Here is a 25,216-nt window from a genome sequence, read left to right as displayed (position 1 = left end):
CCTGAGATTTCAATGGAATGTGACCTCCTGAAGAGATGTAGGAAAGCCATGCTCTGCTGTTACCAAGCTGGGAGGTGGCTATGGGTTTGAACAGAAGGTTAGGTCGTATTTTGTGGCCCATAGGATAAACATTTTATGGACCTTTTCTGGCCTTTCAGTCTCATTGGGGATTCTGCTGGATAACCCCTGTTGTTTCTTATCTGTTTATGACTGTAGTCGAAATAGTTACAGAGACAAAAGGAAGCACCCTGGGGTGCTGTGCTATTCCTGCTCCACAGCTTTCTGGTATTATTCTATTAATGAGGTTGTGGGGTCAACACAGGAATGGTTTTTTAGGGCAGGGACTCAGGACAACCTCTTCTCCCTAATTCTGGATTGGTTTTTGCACAGAGGAAAACAATTACAAGAAAAGGTGATGGGGAGGGCTGCGGCAGGAGCAGTCTGGAGGCGACGGATTTTCCTAGGAAGCAGCCGATGTGCATTCCTCTCCTCTCGAGCAGAGGCTGCTGAACTTGCTGCCCACATCCTGGCTGAACTCCTGCTCTCCGCGCTGCTCCGCGGAGGGACACAGCCTCCTCTGGCCATGCTCGCCGTCTGAGCTCTTCTCCACTTTTTAAATAAAGGTGTTTTTTTTTTAATTATTATTATTTTTTCTCTCAGGAGATGTCAGGCCATGAATCACATCTGGAAGGGAGGCATTTACTGGTTAGGAGTGCTGAGCCCCAGAGAGAGGCACATCCCAAGGACTGAAAGCTTCCCTTGGGGTTAGCTCTCGGTATGGTAACTGTCAGTGGGTCCCATTTTGGCACCTGATTGACAACCTGTGCCCCTGGGGAGCTGGGATGCTGACACCGGGCTCTGTGTTTTGCTCCGAGGAACAGAGCTAGGAGTCTCTTCTGCCTCCCTCTAAACTCATGGAAGGCTGAAAATCACGCCGAAAATCCTGAAAAACAGGAGGGACAGTTCTTTCTGTGCAGGGTAGTGCTGTATGTGGGAACTGGGATGCCTGTGAGCAGACTGAATGCAGCGTGGGACTTGGTGGAAGAGTTTCGTCCTTGTTTGTCCTGATTATAGCCAGCTGACTACGTGGGCAACTATAATAATTCCCTTTTTTTTTTTTTTTTTTTTTAGTTGTAACAGTGGGTTTGTGTCCAACATATGGCCAGAACTTCTGGCATCAGCAGTCAGGCGTGACCACGGCTGTATGGTTTAAAGTTTACGGGTAAAAAATAAAAATAAAAATGCAGTGTTGGGTACAACCTAACCTGACTCGCTGTTAGGTCTGCTGGAGATGGACAGCCACACACCTGAAAAATGCCCGAGATGTTCAGCGACAGCCTGGGATGAAGGTGCTTGGCTCTGGCACCATCAGGCCAGGCTCCGGGGAGGAAAACAACCTCCGGGAGCTGCGTAGAGAGGTCGTGGGGAACGGTGGTGGCACGCCGCGAGTGGTAACACTTCCAGAGGTCGGGGAGGGTGTGTGTGTGTTGGGGGGAAGAAGTGTGCGGGGGCGCAGAAGTGGGGCTGGGGTCGGCGCTGCGCGCTCCCGTGCGCGGCTGCGGGCGCTCGGAGCTGGGAGCTGCGGGGCGGGGAGCGGGGGCCGGGCGCCGCGCCCGGGAGGAGGAGGAGGAGGAGGAGGTGGAGAGGAGGAGGAGGAGAAGAGGAGGAGGAGGAGGAGAAGAGGCGGCGGCGGTGCCTCCCCGCCGGCAGCAGCGGCTCGGCGGCAGGTGATGAAGCGGAGGAGCGGGCGGCGGGGGGCGGCTGCGGAGCCCCGGGGAGGGCTTTGGGGGGAGCTGGGAGGGCTTGGAGGGAACCGAGAGGGCTTGGGGGGAGCCGGGAAGGGAGGCACGGAGGTGTCCTGCTCCGCTGCTGCACCTCCGGGGCGGTGCGGGGATGTGCGGGGCGAGGGGTGCGCGGGGGCTGCGCGCTGGGGGCACGGCGCAGGGCAGAAACTTTGGGATGGGGCTGCGTTGTGCCATGGGGAGAGAAAGGGCTCTGTCCAAGCGCAGCGAGCAGTTCTCGTGGAGGAAACCTTCGCAACTCGAGTCACAAAATGCTTTCCCGCAGGACACACGAAGACCAGATTTTTAAAATGAAAGCGTTGCTGGAAGCCCCGCGGAGGAGCTTCGCTTGGCAGGCTTGCGTAGTGAAGGTTTTTAATAAAGGAAATATATTGACTTCCAATTGGATGCGAAAAATAGAGCTGCATTCTCACTTCCTAAATCAATCGTGATTTCTTGCTTTTGGTTAGGAGAGCTTTTGGTGGCATTCAAGTGCCACAGTCATCATGTTCTCTAAATATCTCCTAATCCTCAAGCAAACAAAAGTCTGTTGGTGTTTAGTGGGCTTCGTACATGTAGGGCATAGGCGTACTTAATTCTTACTTCACATTTACTTTATGGAGATACAAATTCAATGCTTCTGCTCAGCTCTGCATTTTGGCAGAGTCCTCTCTAGCAGCGGAACTGGGGGGACCTTCTAAATGAAACTAACAAGTAAAATATGCTTTGAAATGGAGTGCAGATGGGAAGCATCTAAGGATTGTGTTGCACAACAGTGTGCTCTCTGTGTGTGCCATTCAGCTCACAAAACTCTAGGTTTTATGAATGCGTCTGCAATCTGAACTGGACCCTGTGCTGCTCCGAAATATCACGTTAATACCTCTAACAACAGCGGCTCTCATGGGAAAGGTTAATTCCTCTCTCTCCTAACAGCACCTCTGATACTTGGCACCTCCGGTCAGTGTGTTTGTTAGAGATATCTGTGTATCCCATGCTTTTAATTCCAAAATGTTCTCAAATTGTTGAAGAAGAAGAGAAACTGGTGTTTGCTGGCTCAGGTGGGTGGCATCTGAACTTTTCTAGAGCTGTTCCATGAGCTATGCAGCTGTTTCTTGCATCCAAAAGCATTATTTTAGATTTCTGTTTCATACTGACTAATAGAAACAGGCTGATAGGTGCACCCTTGACAGCAGAATTTGGGGATCTCTACTTTCCACTTACCCCCCCATCCCCCCTTTCTTCTGGGAGTGTCTCTCTGGCACCATCTCCTGGCTCAGAATGGGGATCCCCCTTCACAGAAGGGGTATGGAGAGATGGGAGACATCCAGGTGGTTTTGGTAAACTTGGGTCAGATGCGTGCTGAAGACATTTCTTCTTGGGTTTGACCTGCAAACGTATTCAGCAGGATACATCCAGCTTCCAGCTGGAGTGAGAAATAGGTGCTCACTTTTTCATGGGAAGAGAGCTTATGTTTCTTACAGTGACTAAATATTATCATGGTATTTAGAAAAACATAATTTAATATTTCGCTCCCCATACAGCTCTGCTGGAAGGGTTAGTCATCACGCCTGATATATATCTATGCGTGATCTTTCGGTGGAAATGTGTTAATGATATATCCTTTATGTCATGATTTTTCTGCATGGTCAGGAAAGTGTGTTGTCTGCAAATTATTAATCCTCTTGAAATAGAAAACCTGTGGCAGTACGGAAGGATCTTGCTGTGATTTAGCAGATGTATGACTATGCATGGGCTTTGTGCATGAGCAGAGGGAATTCTTCCTTTGAGAAGGATCTTCTGTATGCCCTGTCTTTAGTGGAAAACCACTTCACATGCAGAAGGCATGAGGAAAAGAGCCTTAACCAGACAGTGGTACCAAGCTGCCTGCCCTCCTCTTAACAGCCGAACTTCTGCATCCATCCACCATTCCCCAAAGGGAAAGGAGAAGGTGGCAGACTTTGTTCAGACCCTGATCCTTGAGATGCAGTTGGAGGGAGCAGAGCAATAACTTTTTGAAGCTCACAGGTATGTGAAGTGGAAGAGATCATTTTTGTTTCTGTGTAGATGTCCTGTGTTTTCCAGCAAACACCACATAGAGCAGTGTATGTCACTGCAGTTTAATGCTTCATTGTTATTTTTTAAAGGGTGATAAACAATGTGGGCTTAGCTTAGGGTAAGGACTGAAAAGACAGCATGATGTGGTGCAGGTGCTGCCTATGTGTTTTTGAGTGGCACTATCCCCTTTGAATCCACATTTCCAAGGAATGGAAATGTGATGAATTTTTCCAAGTGATGGTTGTGGAGCTCTGTCACAGTGGATGTAGCCCTTCCTATAGACACCATTTTTTTTCTGCCCTGGGGTAGTGTCCCCTGTGTGTATGCAGAGTTTCCTCCTCATGTGCACAGTCTGGCAGCGGGGCTGTCCCTGGGAAGAGACGAGTCTCCGGTAGGCTGTAGTGGCCCAGGGCTGCTCTCTGGTCATCCAGAGCCTCTCCCTTGAGGCTGAACATTGGCATGTCTCCGAAAGCATATCGTCTGCACTTAGCTGCAGAGGGGAAAAAAGAAGCTTCTGAGCAGATTCACTCTATATATCCTACCAAGTCTGCTTTCAGCTTTTTACCATGCTTTGTGCCTGCTGCGGCCACCACCAGTCCCCAAAGCTGAGCTGAATTATTTTCTGCCTTACATACCACCAAGAGAAACATCAGCTGCAAGAGATTCCAGCTGCAGTACTTGTGTGTGCAGCATGTCTTGCTTAGATGTTATTTCCTTATTAAAATTGCTCATTTGGTGTAAAGAGTTGTTGGCTGGTTTGGGCTTTTTTTTTTTTTTTCTCTGTTTTTTTTAATTCTCTTCCTTCTAGCCCTGGGATAAGACAGTCAAGTTGTGTTCTCCCTGGCTTGTTTTCCAAGTTAATTTAAGGTACAGTCCACAGTCCTGGCAGAGCTGTGATCGCAGAGAACTTGAAGCGATAGCCTGTTTAACACGTGTGGGCAGAAATGGATGCTTTTGTGGGTACTGCATGTTCACGAAGGACAGCAGGAAGGCAGCAGCCCTTGGAGAATGCCTCACAGGATTCAACTGGGGAGCTGCTTGTAGCCAGCCTCATGAAAATGCTGGTTGCAAGGACTGTAGGGAAGTTTGGGTCATCTGAATATGCCTTCAGTTCGTGTACATATGCATGCATGGTTTCATTCACATTAGGCTGAGATGTGTTTCCTGTCGCTTTTCCTCTTCCCTGTCCTTCCCCATCCTCCAGCCCTTGCCCCAGGGTAGCTGTGGCTCGGGCAGAGAGCTCTGGTTTGCAGGGAAGCCCAGGCTGCCTGCGAGGTGCTGTGCAGCCCCGGACAAGGGCTCGCTACTTCTGCCCTGCCTGATGGATGGGAAATGCTTTGCTTGTCGTAGGAGGGCAGTCAGTCCTGGAGTAAAATGCACTGAATGTTTCACTGGGCTAAAGGCTTGTAACAGCCCGAGATTGCTAATGAGGAATAATACATTTGGTTAAAATACACAGTGGAATTCCACTGTTGTAGGCCAAAATGTAGTTAAGTGAGCAAGAGCTTAATCCTGTGTGCTGGGGAAGTGCTCCCCTTTGTGCAGAGTGCTTTGCGAATGTTGACAGCGATCAGAGGCTGAAGTTACCTGTCACTGGAGCCAAAAGCTGTCACGGGTCGTAGTCCATTTTTCGGAGTTGTGGAGAATTGAGGTGTGCAGAAACGCTTCTCCTTTGGGACCCAGCCTTGGTCCATCTGGTGTCCCAGGGAGGCACCTCCAGGGCTTCTGGTCACGGGGAGGTGGTTGTAGCACACCAGGTTGTCTCAGAGCAGAGCTGGCTCAGGCAAAGTTGATCCACATAGCTCGTACTGAGCATCAGAAAACGGTTTTGCTGCTCCTAGGCCTGCACAGGACAGAGCCTGGCTGTGTTTGCTCAGCCCTGTGCTGGGGTGAGCTGGTCCGGGACTGCTGGCTTGGGGCATGGCATGCCCGTGGCTCTCCTCCTGGCAACAGAAGATGGACTAAGTCTACTGCTGCCAGCATGAAACACAAGTTGAGTAACACTGTGAGGGGAAGGCTGTTTGCATAGCTGCTAGCATTGCTTTCTGGAGGCTGGGGTTCCTGTCGGCATAGTTCGCTTGATTTGTCCCACAGCATCTTAAACACTTCCTACACTTTGGAGAAGCTCTTGGCTCTGGGTGAATTCTGCTGGCGCTGAAGATTTGCAGTAACTTGCAGAATTTGACCTTTTGTCTCAACAAACTGTGGTGCGGCTTCCAAGTACTGCCATGAGCCTGTACAAAATACACAGGGAATGTATCCGTAAATCCCTGCAGCTGCTGGTGAGCAGGGAAAGGAACTGGTCAGCGCTGATGTTGCTGACACAGGAGTTGGTGAGAGGGGCAGGAATCTCACCCTACTGGGCAGGAAGGAAACACATTTTCAAGTTCTTGTCCGTAATCCAGGACAGTTCAGGAATGCTTTAGCAGGGTCAGCTTTTGCTCTGGTTGTTCACAGATGATCTCGCAGTTTGAGGAGAGAGTAACTCTACCAGGCAAAGGATCTTTGTCCTGTGTCTTTGAGCGCTGACCTTCCTCTTTTGGGGACAGGATGTTTTTGAGGTGGACTGATCCAGTTATAACTCTTGTGCTCTTCTAGGTCAAAGCTGAAAGAGCAGGGGGGAGGAGGATGCAGCAGCTAGAGTAAAAAGTTGTGGAGATCCTTAAACACACAGTCTTGTAGGAAACGGCTTTTAAAAGAGATGTTTAAAATATGAATGAGCATGAGATGTAAGTGACTTGCTAAGAGGCCAGCTTCCAGACACAGGATAACCATAAGGGACTGCTTGGCTTGTACTGGGTATTCATCCAACTGGCTGGAGTTTCTGGCTCTTTCCCAGATTCTTCAATGTGAAAATATTTATTGAAAGCGACTTCTTGATTCCACAGGTCTTGACCAGTGACCTAGAGATAAGTGTGATGTGCTGAGCTGATACTCATGCCTCTTCAGTTTGGGTACAGAATGGATTTGTTTGTTGACTGCTGTTTGTGAAGTGGCATCTCCTGTGTAAACCACTTCCCTTACTTGGCTGGTGATGAGCCAACTGATGAGAAATTGGGGAAAGTTGCTTTCTTCAGTAATGAGAAGTTAATCCTTTTGGGAATAAGGCTGTGCAGGGTATAGAAATGCTTTGTGCGTCACCTCAGTTTTTTCATGTTGTTCGTGAAATAAGGACAAAAAGTAAAAAAGCAATGGTGGGAACCACCAGGCACCACCTGTATTACAAGACCCAACAGTGTCGTGGGAAGTCTTTGAAGATGTAACTGGTGAATTCCCTGTGCCAGCATTTGAAGAGCAGAGTGAGGACAAAAGAGTGAGAAAGGGCTGTGGATGGGATAGAGAAATGGTTCTCTAGGGATACGGATGCATCTGCAAGAGGCAGCAAAGGAAAATCTCTGTAAAGTGCCTGCTGGAAGAGGAAATGAGCCGAGGTAGGTAGATTGAGTTTGTTTGCTTGGCGCAGTTGTGTTACGCTCTGTTCCTGCTTAAATGACACCTTTGACGTAAAGAAAGCTTTCTGGTCTTGCTGGCTGGCTGCAAGTTGCTGAAGGGAGGAATAACGAGTGCCGAGTTGAATCAGAGCTTGATCCTCAGGGACAGAGCCGGGTGTCTGGTCCACGCGGGGAAACTGCTCTCAGCTCTGCTCAGCCCCTGCTGGCAGCTTCAGCTGCGGCCAGCACCCTCGGCCAGAATTTGGGCTGCAGACAGGAAGCTCCTCTTCTGTTGGGTGCAGAGAACCTAATTCATACACGCTGTTTTACAGAAGTTTAAGTGGTGGTAAAAAACAGCAGTGAGGGCTGAGACCCCAGCATTTTTCTGTGTGTCCATGTCTTCTGGATGCTTGAGGTGCCACTGGGGCTTCAGATGGAAGCCTCTCTTCAGGCTGCTCTCTCCAGCTGGACTTAAATGAAATTGTTTATGATTTACACCAGTCTACAGGAATGTGACTGTTCTCTCCTAGCTGTAGGCTCTGTTTTAAGCTGTGGATAAAGGCAAACAGGGTCTCATGCCTTAAGTCCGGCTGCTGAAATCCTTTTAAAGCATTGCTTTTACTTAAAAAACCATGAAACGCCTTCCAGTGCAGCTTCTAAAGAAGAAGTTGAGACCAGCCAAGATGGTTTCTGAAGTTATCCTCCAGGGGAGAAACTTCTAAAGAAGCCGCCACTCAGCCGTGGTACTTGAGCAGCCTTCCGGAAACAGCTGTTAGAGAAGCAGAAAGCCGAACTGGAATCTAGTTCAGGGCTGAAAAGTTAGTTTCACCATTAAAACTAAAATTTAAGAGAGTCCAGCTGCCTGCAAAGTGCAGCAGCTGGCTGAGCAGCCAGGGTGCTCCTGGAGGAAAAGGGAAAAATATGTGTTATATTGTGTTCTATGAGCTCAGCTGCCCTTTAAAAACAAACATGACGTCGGCCAAAGGCTGTTGTTTGCATTGTAGGTGAATTGCAGGAGAGCACTTGGGGAACGGGACACATGCTGGTAGTTTTAAGGACACTTGATAACTGCTTTTAATTTAATGCAGATTTCAAGATCCATAATGTAAGAGCTGTTTCCACTATGCAATACCATTGCTGACCACAGCCTCTGGCCAGTGCTTCGTTAAGAGTAGGAAATTGTCTTTTGTATTGTGATGAAGTCTGAGGAAGGGGGTGTCAGGTATTCTAGTCTCAAAATTGCAGCAAAATAAAAGCATTGGATTGTGGTCAAGGGATAGAGGGAAACTGAGCATTTATCTTTCTATTAACTTTTGGCTATTGACTCCTTTTTTATTCATGGCTAGAGAGTTCCAGGGGGGAAACCTGAAATGAGTTTATAGTGCTGTTTGTGGCTTTTCTAAATCAGACGGGGAAGATGGCACAGAAGAAAAGCGTGTTGGAGTGCTCCTCCTTCATCGCATGTGTACAGTTATTAGCAGCAGTTGTGCATGCAAGTCATTTGGAGTCTAGTTTCTATTTATCCTCCTACATTTTAAGCCTTCTCTGTTGAGATCATACTGAAGGCATAAACATCCATAGGTCTCTCGTGCAACATCTGGAACGCTGTTTGCATATATATATTGGAGCAAAATGGCTTTGCATTGTGTGGGTATTCAGGCACTCTCTGCTTGCATTCCTGCACCCTTCTCACGCTCACTTGGCTGTCTGCAGAAGCGCTATCTTGAAGGGTTGTGTCAAAAGCATCAGTCACGGTTTTTTACAGTGATTGACATTAATTAGCCTATGTTTTCCTTCTCCTCACCCCCTCCCTCCCCATCACCTTTTTGACTTCATGTTTTTCCGTTGAAACAGGGTTTAATTTGGAAGAACATGATTGTAAATGGTCCTTGTTTGCACCTGCCTGCACTGTTAATTTTCTTAGGTAATATCGGGGACTAGTGGGGGAATTCAGCTGTGATAGTGAATTGCTTGCTATCATGGTGATGGTTTTTAAAGCCTTCAGCAGTAATAGTCTTATCTCTTCCCTCTGGAACCTCACCCTTTTCCTTTTCTTTAGCAGTGTTTTTCTTCCATCCTCAGCCATTTCAAGTGGACTGCCATGCCCTTCACCAGTTTTCCTTCCTTGGCCTTGATTAGAGCATAACCTCAGGTTTTCTGGGGAAAGGTCTTCTCTTTTTCACTGTGCAGTGACTCAGGAAGCCAGTCCATACGTAAAGCAGCTTGTAGTGCATATCAATAGTGTGTCTGGGCCCTCTGTATGCCTAAAGTCTGGTGATGGCACAAGACCTGGCTGCAGGTGAGAGAATTTCTGGCAGGTTCTGGGGTAGCAGTGGAGCTCCCACACCTTGGTCACTGGGCTTGTGGGCTGCATATGGTGAGGAGCTGTGTTATCAGTGTTGGCTTTGGACCTCATGGTTGGCCTTGTTTTGGGTTATCTCAGGCAACCATGCTGTTGATTTTCTTGCATTGAATAATCAACCTCCTGCCTCATTTTGACTTCTGGCAAGCTTTGCTCAGCTTGCATTATTTTGGTGGATATAAGCCTTTTTTCAAATTCCAACCTAAATCTCTTTATGGCTGGTTTATACCACTTTATCTTTCCATTTCTCCTTCAAAGAGAGCCCTCCTTTTGCTCCAGTAGCAAAGCCAACTTCTTTTTGTCTCGTGAGAGAGGTCATCTTACCGACCTTTTCTTGCCTTACTCCACTCTCACTTAACCTTTCCTGAACTCAGTAACCTGAAATCACACGTTCCAGCTGGGACCTTACTGGTGTCTTGTATATTTTCCTGTGCCTTACTGAGACCTCAGGCAACACGCGACTTTTTTATGGTCTTGCTGTGAGCCACAAAACCACCTAAGTCTTTCTCTTTCTGTGTCATTTCCAGCTGTTGAGCTCCCAAGCTGCAGAACATATTTCTTTAATCCCAGAGTGCATGACTGCACTTGGCTTGATTATAAGCTGTGCCTCCCATCAGTTGTTTTAGTCCTCAGATGTTCTGAATAAACTTCTGTGGATCCTCTTGAGTTGACAAACTTTCCCAGCAGTCTGCTTTCTGCAGATTTCGTTTGTACTCTGCTACTTTCCCTACCAAGGGAATTAGTGAAATTGTTAGATAAGACTGTCCCAAGGCACAGCTTTTAGGAAATTTGTTTATAGTTTGTCTTTCTCACCAGAATTTCACCATCTGCACAAGCTGCTCTTCTTCTGGATTTTGGGAGGTGGAGCTTGGTCTGGCCCTAACGTGTGTCCTAAATAGTAAACAGGATGGATCGTCGAGCTGGGCTGCAGGCAAGCAGTGTGTGTGCAGGGTGTTGGCAATGAGCATACATGTGTCAGAGCAGTGATCTTAAATATTTCCTCTTGGTGGGTGAAAAATGGCTTTGTATTCTCTCTCTTTGTATTCTGTTATTATCGACTCTTAACAGTTCCTGGAGAAGGTTTTTGTTTGTTTCAAAAAAAATTAATGAAAAATTACAGATACATGAAACCAGTGATTTGAATGTAAAGTGAAGATAGCATTTTTCATTTGTACTCTTAATAGCTGTAGGAATGACCAGAGCTGAAAAATATCAACTCTGTCAGCTCTGGGCATTGTAGACATGACTGAAATAGTATTGTCACTGTCTCACTTGCTTATCAGAGTGTGCTCTCTGGCAGAAATGATCTTAAAAAGCTTCCTCTGTGCCCTGCTCGATCGCTAGAGCTAGAAGACCAGAATAGATCATCTCCATGGGCCTCACCCAAGCTCAGCTCTGGCTCAGAGAGGTGCACTGTGGTCTCCCTGTGCTTTGAGCAAACTTGCAGCCCTTTCTACAAACAGCAAATATACCAAGTGGGTCATTTGGCGGGAAAAAAAAAAAAAAAAAAAAAAAAAAGAAAAACCCACAGATTTTGGAAGCATTCATTGTATATGCCTAAAATGGCCAATAATCTGAATTATTAATGGAGAAGGTGACAGATCTAGGGCATTAGCTTAATACATTTCAAGAATGCACATGTGTGTTTCAGAGAGACTTGTCTGTTCTTGCATGATGTTCACTTAAATCAGTGTCTGAGTAAGGCCATCAGGTACTCCAAATCTGCTCTTAACTGCTATGTTGCCTTTGTTCAGTAGCTTTAAAGCTCACCTGGAGAATTCTAGCTGCTAAAATGAGCAAACAAGGCTTGCCTGATAGCTCTGTGGGAGATTAGGAGCTCAGTGGCATCTGCAAGATGCTCAGCTGAGACAGTGAGCGTCCAGGCTACAATGGTTTGGAAATGAAGAACATTTGCTGTCCAGTCACAAAAATTCATATGTGACAATTTACTCTGAGTGTGTGTACTTGAAGAGACACTTTGGAGTTTTGTACTTGTATTTGTATGTGGGGAGGAGTCTGTCTTCAACTGTTATATATATATTTTTTTCTGCTAAAGAATAATCTAAAGGTAAGATTTTCTTTCATGCCTGACATCTGCTCCCTGCTACTAATCTGCGCGTCTTTGCTGACTGGGATGTGAGGGTCGGGTTCACAGAATCCTTGTTAAAGTCATGGGGCAGCCTATTATTGGGTGGATTACTATTTAAATGTGCATCAGTCTTCAGTGTTTCTTTTTTCTTTATTTTTTTCCCTTGGAGCCATAAAAGCTGATCCATTTCAGTTGCGTGGTAGAGGCTTTTTATTGCTTAGGTAAGAAAATGTTCTGTTTGAAGTCCAAATACTTTCCATGGAGGTGTGGAAGCCCCAGTTCTCAACAGAGGTTATTTAAGGGAACATTTGTACGCTGGGTGGCCAGCGTAAGAGGCTTTAGCCACAGTCTTAGATCTGCTCAACCATGAAGCCTGTGCAAAAAAATCCTTCCCAAGCAGTGAGCCAGGTTTTGTCCTGACGCCTGGATGCAGCTGGAGTGTAAATGGTGATGGGAAGAGGAAAGGCTGGCGGGGAGGATTTCGCCAGCCTTTGAGAGACCTCTGGCATTGTCCGTGTTTTTGGTTCTGGTGTTTTCTCATATCCCTTGGACATGGCTTTCAAGACCTCGCCACTCCAGCTGTAGCGTTGCGTGGGCTGCGTCGCTGCATACCAGCCCGGGAATGTTAACCGGAGTTATAATGGGCTCTTATTTTGACCCCGTGATTTAAAACAAACTCTCTAACATGTGGTTGTGGCTCGCGTGTTGTCACTTTACAGCACTTGCAGTTTCAAAACAGATGACTGAAATCACAGTGGTTTCTGAGAACACACTTGCTTTCTCCCCGAGGTCTTCCTGCTCGTGGCGTGGTTCACTTCCCCGGAGCCTGGCGTGCTGTGGGGACCCAGATGGTTCCCGCTGTGTGTGCCGTGCCTCCCTTCCCCGGAGTCTCTGCCACGGAACTGCCGCTCAAGAATCAAATATTTCAAATGCTGACATTGCCACGAATGAGCTTCCCGTGATGTTCAGCCTGAACGCGGGTGAAGTTAACGGTCCCATTGGCACGCACAGGGAAGACGCAGCAGAGCTGAAGATGAGCAGCGGAAGCATTGAATTTGTCTTATCGTGTTAAGATTTATAGTGTTTGCTGTCTCGTATCTTATCCTCATTTAAAGTACACACTTAGGCATGGCTTGTTGATATAAAACATGCCAAATCTCCATCGCTGAATTTACGGGTAAGACACAAGGCCAAAGTTCTGTCTTAACTCCAGTATAGGATTTTCCTTTATTAAGGGTGGTGGAGCAATGGCTTATTGGGACTTTGGGGCCAGATCCTCTCTCAGAATAAATAAAGCTAAGCTCATTTACGGCAATTGAGCATTAATCTCTATAAGGCTTCTCTGAAGATGTATTGCAGGGAATGTAACAAGGAAGAGAGCTCATTATTTTCAAAGAGAAGTGACAGATGAGAGCATATTTCTAGTGCACAATTACCATCACTCTTTCTTTTTAATCACATAACTTAAAATGTCTAGCAGCCACTGCAGAGGCAGTATTAGTGAATGGAGTCTGGATATATTCACAACAGTGTGAGTAGGATGGTTTTCCTTTTTTTTTTTCTTTTTTTCTTTTTTCTTTTTTTTTTCTTTTTTTTTCTTGTTTTTCTTTTTTTCAGTAAAACTTGCCAAATAGCTAATTTTCAAAGGTCAGACTCCTAAAGTGCAGGACTGAGGTTATGATAGGCTGGAGGACATTCATGGCTCGGTAAAGGATCACTGGTGTATGAAATGGTAATTGATCCCGGGAGCACCAGGAGCACTAAACCAGATCACATTCTTTGCAGATTCCAGTGCAGTGATGGAGACTATACAAATGTTGGCACAAAGAGTTAAACAAGATTAACCTACCATGTTCTGCAGGGATGGCACGGAAACAAAATACACTGTGCTCAGAACTTTTGGAGTGGTTCATTGGAGAAGTGATTTAACGTGCATGCAGGTCTAACCTCTGCGTTTGTTGTACAGATGCAGCCAGAGGTGTCGCTTCCCTCAGAAAGGGCTTCTGTGATTTATTGCTGGTCCATGTCTGACTGGTCCCCATAAGACACTCAAGAAGTTAATGGTGTTTGTTATGCACCTGTGGATGTTATGTTAGTAGTGAGGACCCTTTTAAGTGTATTATCTTCTGAGGAAACTTAGTTTTGTGTGTCAAAAAAGGCTGCTGCAGCACTTCAGTTCTGAAATCAAAAAAAAAAAAAAAAGGAAAAATCCCCACCCTGCTGCTGTTTTTAGACATTTGCCTGTGGCCTATATGACTCGCCTCACCATGAAGTCCTAACAAAACTGGTTTTGTGTGGGTAGTTAAGCAAGTAAGGCTTAGCAGTCGTGAGGCTGGACTTTGTGCCTCTTGGTTCTCTGGGCGCTTCTGGGGTGTCTGATCTGCATGGAGCAGTGGCTGATCTCTGTCTCCACGGGCTGCTGGAATCCCAAATTTGGGACTTCCCGTGTTTGTTGGCTTGTTTGGAGATTATCCAGCATCCATTCTTCTCCATTGGGGGTGGGAGGGTCCCCCGAGTAGACTTTTTCCTTTCCTTTTTGGGGGTGGGTAGCATCTGTGGGGTTTATATGGAGGCTTGTAAGCTTTGCATGGCTTAATCCGGTTTAATACAGAGGCTGTACGAGAGTGTGTTCGCCGCAGACTGGACCCCACCAGACCTCTCACAGTGTTCCCAGTCTGGTGTGCTTGCAAAATAGTTTTTCAGCTCTTCCAAGGCAGTAAAAGTCACCAGAACGGGTGGGACAGACATCCTTTGTTGAAAATGTGAAGTTGAAGCTAAGCTAGAAGCCACTCGTAGCCAGTCCCATAGAAGGAGGGTGCCTAGGGCAATTAGCTAATTAGCTAATCTTTGCTCCACCAATTCTCTGTGCCACTGTGGAGAAAACAAAACAGAGCAAAACTCTTTTTGCCTTCAGAGTTTTAAACTCAAATCAGTCTCCTTGTAATGGTAATTTTAGAAAAAAAATGTAAGTAAATTGGTTCTTGCTTGGGGGTTAGAGCTGTTCTGTTTGTGTAGCGCATTTGGGTTAGTAAAACTGTGTGTTAGCTGTAAAAAGCATGCTTAGCTGAGAAGAAGTGTATGAGAAACCCTACGTGAAGCTGGGGGCTCTGGAGACTGTACTGCAGCAGAAAGGTGTCCTCACAGGAGCAGCCCACGAGAAGCTCTCCTGTGCCAAATGTCACGGGTCTGTGCATCGTGGGACTGGTCCCGAAAATGGCAGGCATCATGAAAAGCCCATCCTGGTTTCTGTGCCTGCTCCATGCTCAGCCCGCCAGCCGGGGTCGCAGCATTGCCAGCGGGGCGCTAGAAACTCCTGGTGGAGCCAGACCGTTTTCCACGCTGCTGGGAAGTCTCTGAGATGGGCTGCAGGATCTTACTCTCTTGATTTCAGTGGCTTGCTTTGAACAATTGCTTATTGTGTCTGAAAACAATTGCTCGGTTCTCCATCAGAACCATGGCAGGACTGTAAATTGTAAATTAGGTTACTTGTTTTATTTTTTTTCCTTTTTTCTTTTTTTTTTTTTTTCCGCATTGGGGCTGAATCTTAAGTCCAGTGGAAGCTGGCAGTGCTGTCTGCCCAGTGGGGTTGGGATCCAGCGCTCTTGGTGTGCTGCGAGTACAAGCAGTGTCCTGTGAAGCTGTTTAATAATTGATATTTATGAGCACAGTTGGAAGCACGATTGTTACCCAGAGCACAGGACATCTTCAGTTAATCAGCGTGTCTTCAGCAAGCCCTGGAAACGCACGTGTGAGGCGGGTGATGACGCAAATTAAAATCCCGTTGCCAAATGCAGGTGGAAACGCACGGAGGCAGCTGGGCTGGTTGGTACGGCCCTCTCCGGTTTCCCAGCCACTGGAGCTGCGAGATGATTGCTGCTCCTGCTAAAAAAACGGAAATGGCAAGAAATGTTTGCTGTGGTTTGGTTCTTAATCCCCCTGTACTTCTCGTGATAGTTGTTGACACTGGGTTATTTTGCATTACTGGGTTTGGACAAAAGTTAGCAAAATGAGTGGCTCGCTGGTTCTCCCTTTCCCGTTCTGCCTCATTATGTTGTGCTGTTTGCATTATAAACATCCCAGGGTGGTGTTTAAATCCAAATAAACAGAGTTGTCATGGCAATTAAAAGAAAATTGAGGAAGCACTTCTGTTCTTGTATAATGCCTCAAGTGATGCCACATTCATGGAAACGCTGTATATAGGTGGGATAATCTCACTTTTTAGAAGAAATAATGAAATCTGAGCATCACAAATAACTGCCTGGTGGTGATGGAGCAGTCGTCGCACTTATCCTTGTGGTCCTTGCAGCCTCCAGGAGCTCTGAGTGCACTGTGCAGCGTGTAGGGCAGGCACTGAGCCTTCCCGTCCATTTGTTTTATCTGGTTATTTATTTTTTCTCCAGACTGTGATGCTTGCTGTGTGATTTGTGGTGGGTCACTTCTGGTCTCTGCTCAGTAAATGAGCAAAACATCGCTGTTTTCTTCTCCTGACAGCACTGTGGCCATCAGCAGCTGACAGATGCTCGTAAAGTTAGGTCAGCGATACTCCACTGCCAGATGATTGTAGTTAAAGAAAAATTTATAACTGGAGAGAGCTTTTTAAAAAAAAAAATATTTTTAATTTTTTTTATTCTTTGGATATTGATTGATTGACTTTTAGCTGAAGCCAATACATTTTTGGACAGATGAGAAACAGATCTTTTGTGAGAATTCCTTGTGTGTCTGTTTGCTTTAAGAATGCTTTTAATACTTGGCTCAAAGGAATTTAGTCCTTTTTTTTTTTTTTTCTTCAGAAGATGATCATTTTATAGCATGTGGCACATTAAAGTTAATACAGGTATTCAGAGTGCATGAAAGGTTTTTTGTATATATGTTTTTAACACAAAAATACCTTGCATACCAGCAAATGCCATCAGCTCATTCTCTCCCTTCACTCTGTTCTCAGATCATTTCAGTTGTTTAATCTTTTACAGACGTGCTTTCTTAAATTCAGGACCCTAACTCTATGGTTTATATTATGGTTCCATTTTCTTGGACGAATCTTATCTCAGAACAAGTTCATTAAATATGAACTGGGCAAATGCAAAGCATAACAAGTAATTAACGACAACTGTCTTAGTGCAGAGGTCACAGAAGTGAGGTACGTGCATGCATTAGAACATATCCTAAAATTGGAACATCAGGCTAGTTGCTGAAAACACTGGAAGGGCTTGAGTATGAAGGACAGAAACACTAAACATGCAGCTGAATGAGGAGAAAATGCAAAATAAAACAGTGTGGTTGTATGCTAGCAGTGTACCTCCAACGGGACTGTTGGGGTATTAATGCAGAAGTCATTTTCTGGAGTTTGAGCGTTGTGGAGAAGGCCAGGACAGGTATTTGCAGTGGTCTCTTCTGGCCTTCATGGCTCTGAACCAGGTAGCACTGGCCACGTGCTTCCAGCAGTGTAGACATAAAATGTGGAAAGTCCTCGTTCTGAAGAATTTGCAATACAACCAGGAGAGATGCAGAATAAACAGGATGCGCCAGAGAACTCCAGAGAGGAAATGACTGGGATGTGGTTGTTTGTGAAACTGTAGTCTTTGAGAGAGCTCTGTAGATTTATAACTGCTGGGCTTCGTGTGAGAAATGAGCTGAGAGGAGGACTCGGGTGGATGGAATAGTGTGGGGAAGAAGGAACGATGAAAGGCGTCATGCACCGGGAGGCTTGAGGAATGGAAACAGACCACAAGGATGGGCCAGCTGGTGTCCTTGCTGGTGGAGGGGAGGCAAATGATTGAAGGTTTCTTCAACTGTAAAGAGGCCTGATTCGATCCAGGCTTTCATGGCAGGGCCACTGAGGGAGGTGATGTGCACCCTGTACTGCATGTCCTGCCCGTGCCGAGCTCCAGTCTGTTCCTCTGCTCAGCCCAACTAACACCCAAATGGTAAATACCATTACAGTCTGTATTGTTCTGTTTAAAATATCATTTAAACTGCAGGGATTCCACATGATAGATTCTTTTTTCCATGTGCAGTGAAAGCATTTTAAAGCAGTTAAAAAAAAACATCCATACTAATTTAACTCTATAGATGCATTTATAAAAAGTATTGAGAGCAGATAAAGAAGTCTTTGGGAGCATGCCATTTGCTGCCTCCCATCAAATGCCAAAATTTGTTAGCGGATGAGGCTTTTGGATTTCTTCTCGGCAGTCAGTGGGTTCAGAGTGGTTTCTATCTTGTGATGCAGGATGTGAGATTCCTCTGGGTGCTGTAAATCTTTTAAATTTGTGGAGGGATGGGTTGCTTTATCTGGAAGAGATGAGCAGTAACACAGGCATGCTCCCCCATTCCTTTCTCCTGCACTTTTTGGGTGACTTACAGAGATGGAAGAAATTGCAGTTTACCCGGAGCTGGTAGGTGTGAGCTATGTGGCCACTCCTGGAAACTAATTTTAAAAAACGAGCAGATTTGAGCAGTATCATTGTGCTGCTCAAGCTCTTCTTCCATGTAGTGGCCGGGTGTCTCAGCTCAGCTTTGCTGCAGCCCATCTCGCTGTGCTGGTGCAGGGCTGGTTTCCAGAATGTGCCTTTTGCTCCTGGACACTCCAGCCTAAATGATTCTATGATTCTAAATGATTCTGTGTCTGGAGGTGGGACTTCCCTGATTTTGAGAGTCTGGAAAGCACCGCACTCATCACGAGTATTTATTTAAATGCTTTGTAAGGTTATGCGATGCTACTCCTGGTGATAATTCATAAATGCATGTGTGGGTAGGGCTTTTGTGGTTGTTAGAGAAGGTCTTGGCAGTGAAACCACAGTCAGAGCTGACTGTGGAGTTTACCACAATAGCAAGGATGTTGGGCCACTTAGTGAATACTCATGAGAAAACCACTCCAAAAAATTATATGTGTGTGCGCACCCCTTGTGACTCCAGTAACAGCCTCCAGTTGAGCTGAATCACCTGGGATTAAAAATCATACCTGTGCTGTGACTTTTTAGCTTCTCTCTTCTCTTGCTGCATGTTGACATTACGATAGGGGCCATATACATGTAGCATTTGTTTGGTTGTTGCCCCATAACAGAAAGGATTAAATTCCAGCTATTATCGATCTAAAGTACTACATTATTGTCCCAGCTCTTCTTTTCACCCTCTCAAATAAGTGAAATACTCCATTATTCATGTTCCCCTCCGAATTGTAGTGGACAGTATGACTATTCAGTATCTACTGATCTTTGAAGTACTGTGCTCTGGAAGACCTCATGGTTGCAATGCTAACTCAGTCTTAATCAAGAATTTTGGGTGAAGATCCCATTGCATTGCTCCACTGTGATGTGTGTTTCTCTGAGACCTGTGGTGAGTACGTAGTGCAGATGCTGCTGATGCAAGAGCTGTTGGCAGTCCTGTTCTCCAGCTGCCAGCTGCTTGGCAAAAGAAACAAAAGTCAAGGAATAGGCCAAAGCAAGGTCTGAATTGACTGTAAACCTGAAGAAATGAGTGATTTGTTTGCTCAGCTGGGAGCTGCTGCCTTTGTTGTCCCTGGAGGTGGCAGCTGCCTCGAGGAAAACCATCCCTGCAGTGTGGGTGAGGGCTCCCTGGAGAGGGAGAGGGACCTGGAGGAGGCCGTGGCAGGGAGTGAAGGGCTTTTGCAGCAATCAAGGTATGTCCTGGGCAAGGGGCTGCCTGCACCTGGTGCCCTTGCAGGAGACTGGTGATTGCCAGGGCTCTGGCTACCTCCTTGTGTTCACTGATCCTGATCTGACTGTGGTCTGGGGCCGTGTGTGGCATCCGCTTTCTCAGCAGGCCCCATGAGAAACAACATCATGTTTGTCCACAGCAATGACCCGACAGAGAGAGCGCTCGATAAAACTCCCAGGTGTAGAAATTGCCTTCATTTGGCCACCCTTATTCCTTCTGGAGATCTGAGCAAGGGGAAAGCTTTCATTGCAGGTTCTCTCCCTGAAGTTTTTCCTTTTAGGTTTTCTTCCAGAGACACCCACTGGCCTGATTTTCAATCTGTAGCTAGAGGGAGAGCATTCATCATTTTAAGCAAGGCAAAAGTCCTATGGAACTGGTCAGATCAATCCGTCTGCTTGTTGCGAGAATAACAAAATTCAAATGAGACTTGTTATCTGCATGGCTTATATATTTGGGAGTTGGGTTAATTACCCTCATTAGCTTCATCTCTTGAAAGAAATGCTCTTGATCTTACCCCTTGTGCCAGAAATACAATCTGGAACGAGTCTGTGAAAATAAATAACACATTGATAAGGTTCACGCAACGACTTCTGAGTACTCTGATTCAGCAGCATCTGTTACAGTGACCGGTTCTGCCTCGCCTTGGAGGGACCCTTCAGATTATCTTTCTTGGACTTAAACTGGTAGGAGCTACCATTTAAAAATGCAGTCCACATGATTAAGAAGTATTGCTGTCTCTGATAATATTCAGTGCAGAGTACACTTGTCAGACACTGGAATCTATTTACTGAATTCTTTTCAGACAAGTCGTTTTTGGCACTTGGTAAAGTTTCCTTCCATGTGTCCTCAGTGGCTGAATGCTAATTTATTCAGAAAGGCTCAGCTCCAAATGCATGAGACAGTATTTTCAGTGTTTCCTACTGTCTGGACAGCATGGTTTTTGGAGACTTTTTTTCCCCTTCTTTCTCCTTTGTCCCCTTAATTTCCTTTGGTAAATGTATGATGATGGTGACACTAACACTGTGTACTTACAGTAAGTGACATTGTTTTGCAGTGGGAACATGGATCTCCATTGATAGCCTCTCCATTGGGAAACACCCAATAAACTCATGGTGTCAACACAACAAAATAAATACAGTCAAAGCACCTTTGACAAATGGCATCTCTGAATTTTCTATTCCTTAGCAATTCCTCTAGCCCTGAGAATACAATTAATTAGCTGATCTCAGCTGAATTGTCTTGAATATTTTGTTTATTTCTAACATCTGAATCAGTAGCAGGAACAGAGGAAAAACGTAAGGAGAAAGGGATAGAAATTATAGGGTATGCAAGAATAGAGATTATTAGGTCTGAGTAGTCAGTTATTTCATTTTTGTCTGACCTTGTGAAGGTGTGTAATCCAGGCTTTGGTCCAAGCTTTGAGGTGGGAGTTGTTTCTCCTTTACTCCCTCTGCTTACTACCATAAGCAGTTCAGACATCTGTCTGTCTTTCTCTCAGCTTTACAGTACCTGATTGTTCATGGCAAATTAACAAGATGTTGACATTAAAATGAGGAAGTGCTTTTTATCTCTTACAGTGTAGGAAATAAGGCACAGCTCTGCTGTGTCCTAGCACCACACATGCTTTACAGGGTAACTTCCGTGTGTAGCCCGGCCACACTCTGTGTTTTCCAAGGCACCTGAGCTGCTCTGCAGCAGATGCTCAGTGCCAGTGGCCTCGTGGTAGCGTTGGGAACCTCAGTGCTGATCTCATGCCTGTACCTGCTTTTGTCATTCCTGAACTCTGTGTTCTTAGACCAAATTCCCTGCGGGTCTGATCGGTGAGGTGACCTTTGGGTGTGCCGGACCAGTCACACATGTATGTGCAGCAGAGTTTGCGTGCCGGTGAGCCCTTGTGGCCACTCTTTAATTCAAAAAAATAAAAATAAAATGGTTGGAGGAGGTGATGCCCAACTTTCTATGGCTAGGGCACTTGCTCATGGATAATTGGTGGGGAGGACATTGTTAAAGCCTGAATAGATTTTTATTTATTTATTTTTTTTTATGAGAGGGAAGCTTAGATGCATCCTATTAATTAGCTGTTGATGCTCCTTTGTTGCATCTGATCTGACTCATGCCTCCTCAGCTCATGTTGAAACCTTTGGCAATAAAGGTTTTCTTGGCCATGACAAGATCTTATTTTTTGGGAATCAGATCATTCAGATCAGTTAATGTGAATGAACCAAAGCCTTCAAATTTAAGGAGCTCCTCCAAAGGTGTCTGTTTCTCACTGGGGGATCTCTTAGCCAGGGAGGATGTGTTACTAAATCTGTCCTCTGGGTTTGGTAATCCATGGGAGATCTTCCTCGTCAACCAGGTTTGAGTTTGAAGAAAAACAGGCAATTAAGTGGGGAGGCATTGGTTTCACCTGCCTACCACAAAGAGCTGGTTGGTGTCCTCCCAGTAAATTACAGCTTGCAGGAGGCAGTGATTCATCTTCACAGGCACAACAAGTGGGAGAACACTTGTTTGGCTAAGGCAATATTCAGGCCTGTTTGCACACTTATTATTTTCCTGTAGAAACTCAGGAGCAGATTGGCACATGGTGTTTCTCCTAAAGCCTCCAAAGCTTTAAAAAAGGAAATACTTTTCACCAGTATTTGCGTGGGCCCATGGTCAAGCAGGTCATGGATGCAATGCTGTTGAAAACGGATCTGCCTTGCGATGTTCCCAGGTTGCTTTTTAATTGCATCACTTCCCTGGTTCGCTGGTGCTGCCATGTGGATGGGAGCACAAAAGCAGGGCACCACAGTGGCACTGATGGAGGTTGTCCTAATCCCACCTCTGGCCTTAGCTCGTCGTGGAGGAGGCCCTGGGTGGTCACATCAGTCCCATTGCAGGTTTCTCCATGGCACAACAGCGACAATGCTGGTGACCTGCGTGGTGCATGGGGATGTGTCAAGCTTTAGGTAAACGAGAGTAGCATGTGGGATGGGATGCCAGCCAAGCATGGTTTGCTGTTGAAATGCTTGTTTCTTACCTTGTGACTCCAGGGCCATGAGAAAGCCCACGTACATGTGGGATCCCAGTGCAGGGACCAGTAAAACCTGGTGCAGCCTGGGCTGGGAGTCCATCACTGTTGTGGAACCCATGGCCTGGGCTTGTTTTGATGGTGTGTGATGAGCAGAGGAGCATCACAGAAACCATGCAGGACCTTGAAAGTAAGTGTGGCTGTTGGGAAAATAGCCACAACAAGTGGGATTAAACTCTATGAAGAGGAAACTGCTCTTATTCACTACTGAGTGATGAGCAAAGTGAATTTGGGCCTCTGAATATCATGATGTGATTTATTAGTAATCACTTCCATAGTGTTTCTCATCTATAGATCTTAAGTGGCAATTAGTATGAAGGCGAGAAAGTATTATTCTTATTTTATTGAGGCACAAAGACATCAAATGACCTGCTGCAGGGCATTTCATGAGTCAGTGGTAGGGTTGGGCATAATGCTTGCTTTGAGGAGGATAATTTTTGTACGGTTGGTTAGTGTCTGCCGGTGCCAGTTGTGTATGTGATTTGGTTAATAATTGTGAACATGACTTGAAATTTTATGGAGTTGTTCACTGATTGTGGGTCGGAGCATTGCCAGGACTTGCTGACGGTAGCGGCTAATTCATGCTAATCTGTAGGCTTGGTATAGTTTAATCTAATTCATCTCAAGTAACGTGTTTCTCCTTCTAAATTCCAGTGACCATTTCCATTGCTCCAGTTAACGAATAGGTACCTGTGTGTTTTAATGGGAAATATGAAAAACCCTTCAGCCCTTAACAGCTCTGCAGGTGTCCCAGCTCTTGTGAAAGTAGTCTGCTGTCTTCTAGAAGCACACAGCTTATATTGGAGCTGTTTTTCCTCCTTGTCCAATTAAGCCAGATAATTAAATCTCCAGTTTTAGTCATAGCCTGCATTTTTAATCCTGTAACTGAGCTCGGTCTGCCACAGGAAGTTCTCTGCATTTCTCAGCACAGCGGATCCCTGGTAAACATGGCCTTAAATCCAGTCCCATGCTGCTTCTCCGTATTCATCTGTCTTTGCTTGGCCCAGTACTTTTATGCTGGGTGTTTCCTGTGCTAATGGTTATTTTATTTAAATGCCAGATGCACTGTGATTATACTTTTAGCTGAAAGCATCAGGAACTTTATTTAAGTGATGGATTTAGTTACATGTACTTGATGTTTGGAGCACAACCACAAAGCATGTTTCGACTAAAGCTGCCTAGACCTAATTTGACAATCAAATAATAAGCTGGAGGTTTCAGGAGTGAAATGGCAAGATCTCTTCAGCAATACTAATCATTTCCTTGCTTCTGCATTCATCACATGCCCTTTATTTGATAGGAGAAGGTTTTAAATCACCCCTTGTGCCTTACCTGAAGGGTGTTCTGCAGTTGCTGAGTGTAGGTGCGGTGGATGATGTGACAAGGAGCTGAACTGAAGAACTTGCACCTCTGATGAGCTTTCCACAGTGATGCTTAATGAATGTGATAAAGCATGCAACCTTTGAAGGTGCTGCAAATAATCCTTCACTTGGGGAGTAAAGAAATGCCAGACTTCTCTTCCTATTTCAATGTATGCCTTGAGCTCCGTGATACAGAAATGGGGAAGAGCAAGAACTTCTTTACTCTTTCCTTCTCCATACCTGTAGCATCTCCGTACAGATGTTGCTTTGGGAAGTTGATTTTTATAGCTCTTTACTAGCTTCATTTTCAGCTGTATTTGCTGTGTGAGAGGGGCAAAGCTGTACACAAGAGACTAGTTAAAAGGAGATATGCAAAAAAACAACAGTACAATATTTGGATTGCTTTCTAACACTTGAAAACGAAGGCTCAGATTCCTTAGTTCTTAGTGGAGCTCTTTACTCAGGTCAAACTGAGGCCATGAATAAACTGTGTTGGTAGGATTTTTCCATGTCTGTACGGAAGAGACAGCACTTGTCAGGAGAGCACGTTTTTGAGCAGTGGCGGTTCTTTGTCTTGCCTTGGGTTGCTGTGTGTAACCTCTCATGTTTCTGTAATTCCTGGAGCAAGTAGGGACCCTGTCTGTTGTTAATGTTCTTTGTACTGCCCAAACACTTTGGTAGATGTGGGAATCATCACATGAAGCCCATGCGGGACCTGTCTGAGGGCAGGTACTGCTGCCCACTAATGCTGGGTCTGTGTGTGTGTCTGGGTCACCTCCACTTCCAATGTGATGCAGGTCAGGATGGACATTTGCTAGACTGTGCTCATAATTTATGCTAGATTCGTGCCATACACAGAAGGACAGATGATAACTGACATCACGGCCTTCTTTTTCTTTTTTTTTTTTTTCTGGACATTGACCTGGCAGGAACTGTTGGTAGCTCTGCGGTCGGTGCAATTCAGATCCCATTTCATGTGATCTAACACTAGATTTGCTTTCTTGCTAAACAGTGGCTTGAAGAGCAGAGTTAATTAGGCTGTGGGCAAGCCCATGCAATCGCGGTTGGACCGCACGAATTCAGCTTGGACATTTCATCCTGCAACGTAGGTGTGTCTGCGATCGCCATGTCGTGGTGTTTTCAGCTCCGGTGTGCGTCATCCAGGAGCCCTTTCGCCACGTCAATATGACAATTGCTGTGATACATGGGGCTTCAGTATGTTTATTAGGCCTCATTGATTACTGTCTGTTCGGAAGAGAGATTGTTAATTAGCACAATGGATTGCCAGAGTGGGGGGTGTATGTCCTGTGTGGTGCTGGTATGGTCTGCTATCACATCTGGAAGAGATTCAAGGAGGGATGCAGCTGTCAGCCGTGTAGTTAAGAATGAGGTA

General features: G+C 45.7%; 1 protein-coding gene across 3 annotated transcripts in view; it reads left to right on the top strand.

Annotated features, from left to right (window-relative positions):
• Positions 1–25,216, top strand: part of PDZD2 (PDZ domain containing 2) — a 197,809-nt gene that overhangs the window by 80,993 nt on the left and 91,600 nt on the right. The gene's annotated exons all lie outside the window — the stretch shown is intronic.

The sequence above is a fragment of the Cygnus olor genome, chromosome Z (genome assembly GCF_009769625.2).
Source record: "Cygnus olor isolate bCygOlo1 chromosome Z, bCygOlo1.pri.v2, whole genome shotgun sequence".
In the NCBI taxonomy this organism is placed as follows: Eukaryota; Metazoa; Chordata; class Aves; order Anseriformes; family Anatidae; genus Cygnus; species Cygnus olor.
Note: the sequence above shows the minus strand (reverse complement) of the source record. Positions and strands in the feature narration are given on the sequence as shown.